The 5,898-nt window shown below is 37.8% G+C and overlaps 1 pseudogene; it reads right to left on the reverse strand.

Annotated features, from left to right (window-relative positions):
* Nucleotides 1-2,570: 2,570 nt before the first annotated feature.
* Nucleotides 2,571-5,898, reverse strand: part of LOC125663152 (uncharacterized) — a 5,121-nt pseudogene continuing 1,793 nt past the window's right edge.

Raw genomic sequence — 5,898 nt, forward strand, 5'->3', positions numbered from 1 at the left:
GTAAACGACATTCTCCAAAATAATCTATTTCAAGTTTCCGTATGTCAAGTTTCAACATAGTACGGATATTTTTTATGACTAGCTTTTATGGCAAAAGTTGTACCGGATGTAATACCTATATTTGTTTCCAATTTCATCGAATTTGCTTTCTTCGTTTTCCGCTATATCCATTTTGTTTTTATTTTGGTTTTTTTTCATTAAAAGTGTTGAAACAATTTCCCCTTTGGCCATCCTTCAAGCATTCTGTGTAGTCATCAATATAACAGATGTCACAAGAATAACAGGAAAAAAACACACTATCTGTATGAAGATCATTTCCTTCCATTTTGTGTCTTTGCCCCACCCCTTATGGGGACGGAAAGGTAAAAACTTGGGTCGTATCCCCCTTTAAAAATTTCAGGATCCGCCTCTGATTCCGATTTTTTTTTTCTGCGGATGACAGATTTGTAAATGTGAAATGCGAAAACGTACAAAAAACGAACGACTAAAGCGTTGATTCTCTTTGCTATTTTTGATATTCCACTGTGTATTATTTGCACAATTTGGAAATAAGAATTCCTTATTTCAAAAGTTAACTTAAAAGATAAAATAATACTAATACGCACGGAATACTGTAAAGGTTGTTATTTACACGAGGGGGGGGGGGGTTACATTAATTACGCGGTCACGTAATAAGCGCGTAAAATTCCCCCACGCGTACTTAACTCCCAGCGTAAATAACTACGTTTACAATACATCTCTTAAAGTATTATAATCATGCTTCTTCTTTTGCCACCATAACAAAGACAAAATAACTTCCAAACCTCCGACTAATCAATATCACTTTCTGGCAATTGTCCGGAGACACACGTCGCCAGATTTTGTATGGAATAAAATCAAATCGCTAAATAATTTCAACTAATTTGTGATGATCTATATACATTATAGCATTCAATGATATTATAAGTTTGATAATATTTTTTTCGTTATTACATTATGCGTTGAACACGACGAAAAATGTAAAATATAAATTTTACACACAACCACATCCTCGAATTATGTTTGTATGTATTGTCTACAAATATCAATGTTGATTTATTGATATTTTCTTAGCATATGGTTTTCTCTAAATTGGATATGTTTTTGTAAAATAAAAGTTTTCTATTCTTGAAAAAAAAAAACCCAACAATTTCCGGATTTATCTAAACAAGCAGAATATCGTATCATACATTGTAGCTATATCATATGATTTTTATTTAATGATTATATGATGCTAGTAAATCGGTTTGATCATTTCGAATTTGCATGAAGTGTTATGCGTGAAACTACGACGTGATTAATTTATCTTATTAACACCGTAGTTACTAGTGTATTAGTTTATACTGGTTTTAGGTGGATTTTAAGTATATATCCGCAAATATATATATTGTACGAATATTGTTGTCCATTTCATATTTTCACATCGTCGCAGACCGCCATCACAACAACACTTCCGAAGTTCATTCCGGAAGTTGATGTCCCGCATATGGAGAAATTCTTACCATTTGGCTAATTTGCATGACGCCATCTTGGAATTCGAACTATCAGTCATTACGTAAAGCAATTGATAGAGAAAAATATGTAAAATCACGAATGTAATCTAACCTCTGCATAAACACACGTTTCCAGCATCATACCCCATTCTTCATGTTCGTATCTTTTCAATGAAACAATTTTCAATGTAACTGATACAAAATTCGGAGTTCCATTTATAGTTAAAGTTTTGAATCGAAGAGCCCCATTTAATCCATTATAAGCATTTCAAGAATCTTTGAAAATCACAAAAAGTCCACTTTTTCACTTCAAAAAGCAACGGATACAAAATAACGATCACTAATTCCAGCATCGGAAACGACAAATTGACATGTGTTTTTCCGGAATCTGTTCACAGATTTATTGAATTATTTTTCAAAAAAGTTCGTTTTTGAATCAAAACCACCGTTTTCGGCATTTTTAGCATTTCGGCAAAGAGACATCTACGGGGAAAATCAAGTTTAGAAAATGCAGTCATTCCCATGTATTCATTTGATGAATAGAAATGTCATGAATTTTTCTGTCCCTGACACTTGTACTGACGTCATGAGGCCTTCTTAAGGGATACCTACAAAATGTTTAAATGATTTCGGAAACCAACATTTATGTAAATATGATGCTTCACTGAAACTTGATCCATTTTCAAAATAAAGGAAACATTTATTAGTGAATATGTATTCGTAACTGCAGTTAAAATAATTATTAATACTCGAGATAGAATATTGCTTGGTAAAGGTGGGATCGCCCGATCTGTATGTTGTTGACTAGGGGGGGGGGGGGGGGGGGGGGGGGGGGGGGGGGGGGGGGGGGGGGGGGGGGGGGGGGGGGGTGCTATGCTATATACATTGACTAACCGAACAGGAACCAGTAAATGTACGGATTAGCGATATGATTCAAGAGGTAAGAACGAAGACAGAAATAGTAAATGTTAAGTTCGTAGCCTTTCAGTTGTATGCCTTTTGAGAAAAAGTGGACCTGCGTGACCAGTGACGTCAGATACGAAACTACGTAAACAATAATTATAACCAGAAACATGGCGCTAATTTTCTTTCGTACTTTTTTCTCCCGATGTCCGTCGATCTTTGCGGCTGCTGCAGGTTCGATATCAGTCCACCCCACATCCTGACGCGGACTCCCAACATCCTGACCTGATTCTCAACATCCTGACGCGGACTCCCAACATCCTGACGCTGACTCGCAACATCCTGACGCGGACTATCAACATCCCGACGCGGACTCCCAACATCCTGACGCGGACTCCCAACATCCTGACGCTGACTCGCAACATCCTGACGCGGACTCTCAACATCCCGACGCGGACTCCCAACATCCTGACGCGGACTCTTCGTCATTTTGACCTCCACAATGGAGCTCTGTGTCTTCCGATGTTTTGTTTACGTCTCCATCATTTGCCCGATTTCGCCTTGATGGTGAGAGCCTTTTATAAATGGTTTTGGTAACAGGGATGTACAAAACGAAAGTGACGACAAAGTTAATGACAGATATGAGGAGCATAACTGCAGAGTATGGTATCATTAATGTAGGTCCATTGATGTCATCGTCCATATGTCATATAGATACAGAAATATTCCGAGTCGCACCGGCTGAATTCCGATTGATTACTGTATTGTAAAAACCTCCGAATTTCAACATCGGTGCAGCGTATCCAACAGAAAAAAGAAATATCAACAAGATACTTATGCAGGATTTGCCAGACATTTGCGGACCAAACGGGCGACAAATAATCAAGTATCTCTGCAACGCTATCACCAGGATCGTGTGGGCTGAAAACCCTCCGGTCATGATAATAAAAAAGGAGAGAGTTTTACATAAATATACACTGGGGTATACGTAGCGCATCGTGTTGTCCAGATAAGTTTCCACGACATTCGACAGGTACCCCGCAAGATCCACCACAGTTTTGTCCTGTACGTATTTAATGTACATCAAAAGGACAATGAAGTTTCCGAATATTTCAAAGACTGCTCCAATCAGGCGCATCGCTGTGTTTGGAAGCAATTGGTCCGAATATTCTTGAGATAAAACTTGCGCGTCAGCCATATAGACTATAAATTCTACAAACCCCTACCATTTCCTTCTCTCTCTCTCTCTATTGAAAAACAAGAGACTAGATAAGGCAGAGTGTGATGGACAATGTGGACGGGAATGCGAACCATTAAACAATTAAGAAGAATTGTTGTTAGGAGTTAAAGTTGTCTTAGCATCGCTCTACGTCACTACCAAAAGTGAATGCGGAACCACGTTTCCGTTTTCAGAAATGTGGTATTTGAACGATATCGATTTTATTTTTATTTTTAAATTGGATATCCGATATCGATTCCTTCCTGTTCGGTCTTGTCAGATGTGACTAAATTTAAGTTGATATTTTGTAAAAAAGGAAAGTTAAAGATATTTCTGTCAAGCTTTTAAAAAACAACCTGTGAAAAAACAAAGATAACATAAACGACTTTCGAAAGATCATGCGGGAACGGACGGTTCTAGACGAGAACGGAACAAATTGGTTGGGGAACGAAACGCCTCGGGCTGAGAACGGAACACTGAACGGTCAAACGGAACAATTTGATATGGGAGCGGAACAGTATTTATCGAGAACGTAACGGTAACGGAACAATTCAAATAGTGTTACATAGTAGTACTATTCGGAATCTGTACATGTTCAATAAAAGGTGACACAACGAACAGCGATCAATCTCATAACTCCTATAAGCAATACAAAATAGATAATAGGGTAAACACGGACCCCTGGACACACCAGAGGTGGGATCAGGTGCCTAGGAGGAGTAAGCATCCACTGTCTGCCGATTACACCCGCCGTGAGCCCTATATCTTGATTAGGTAAACAGAGTTATCCGTAGTCAAAATCAGTGTGTCACAAACGGTCTAACAATTGGTATGAAACATGTCAGACAGCAATTGACCCAATGATAGGTTATATCTGCATTGTGTAGTATTATCAATTTCAGTTGAAGAATATTCCTACTTATCACAGTGAGGGGAAGCATATAACTTGTTAGTAAACTGAAATTTGTTATACTTTATTTTTGCACAGAGTATCTACTTTTGATTGATTCAGACGGGATGCTTACTCCTCCTAGGCACCTGATCCCACCTCTGGTGTGTCCAGGGGTCCGTGTTTACCCAACTATCTATTTTGTATTGCTTATAGGAGTTATGAGATTAATCACTGTTCGTTATCTTCACCTTGCACTTGAACTAATAGATCATGGAATTAATACATGCCTTCTGACAATATAAAAATGAAAAAAAAAACATAACTAGAGATTGTTTTTATGAAAAACAAATGTCTCCCCAGCTCCCCAAATTGGAAGTGCTTCAAATGAAACCTCCTCCCCTTAATTTACTGCATGGTATGGAAGAGAAAGCATGAGCAGGAACATAGACATTATGAACTCCCATAAGACATATAGGAGAAGTGTTCACAAACTATTTTACACCTTCCACCTCTCGGATCCACTATCACTTTAAGGATACCAATTGGATTCCCATATCCCTACAATATGCATATCTGTAAATGGCATTGAAGTATTGTACAAAATTTCAAGTCTATCGGATAAGCCATATAGGAGGGGATGCATTCACAAGCTATTTTAACATCCTCCACCCCTGTCTTAGATCCATTATAACTTTTTACGAATATAATGGATCCTCCCGTCCTACAAATATGCACATCTACAAATGGCAATGAAGCATTTTAAATCCTCCACCCTCTTAGATCCACTATAACGTTGAGGAAAATAATTGGATGCACCTGTCCTTCCAATATGCAAATTGTACACAGTTTCAAGTCAATCCAATAAGCCATATAGGAGAAGAAGAGTTCACAAACTATTTTACATCCTCCACCCCTCTTAGATCCATTATAACTTTTAGAAAAATAGTTGGATCCTCCTGTCCCTACAATAAGCACATTTAAAAATGACAATGAATTATTGTACAAAGTTTCAAGTCTATCCGATGGCCCATATAGGGGGAGAAGCGTTCGCAAGATTTTGTAACAAACAAACAGACGGACGGACGGACGGAAAGTACAAAAACAATAGGTCTTTCCCTCAAAGAGGGGGGATGTAATAATAGTAGACGGACCTTTTTGTACAGCTTCCCCCAAAAGGTTTCAAAGAAAAATCATATAAAAATGATAATTTGAGTAATCTTACAAACTAAAAAGCCTGTGTTCCATATCAATGATAAAACATCTTGCAATAAGAGGTATACTCTTTTTTTAATTACTGACGGGGGACTTAGATTTCCATACAAAATTTCGGGTTCATTAAATCAGATAATTTTGAACACGTGTTCTATTAGAAA

This window comes from Ostrea edulis, chromosome 8, assembly GCF_947568905.1.
Source record: "Ostrea edulis chromosome 8, xbOstEdul1.1, whole genome shotgun sequence".
Classification (NCBI taxonomy): domain Eukaryota; kingdom Metazoa; phylum Mollusca; class Bivalvia; order Ostreida; family Ostreidae; genus Ostrea; species Ostrea edulis.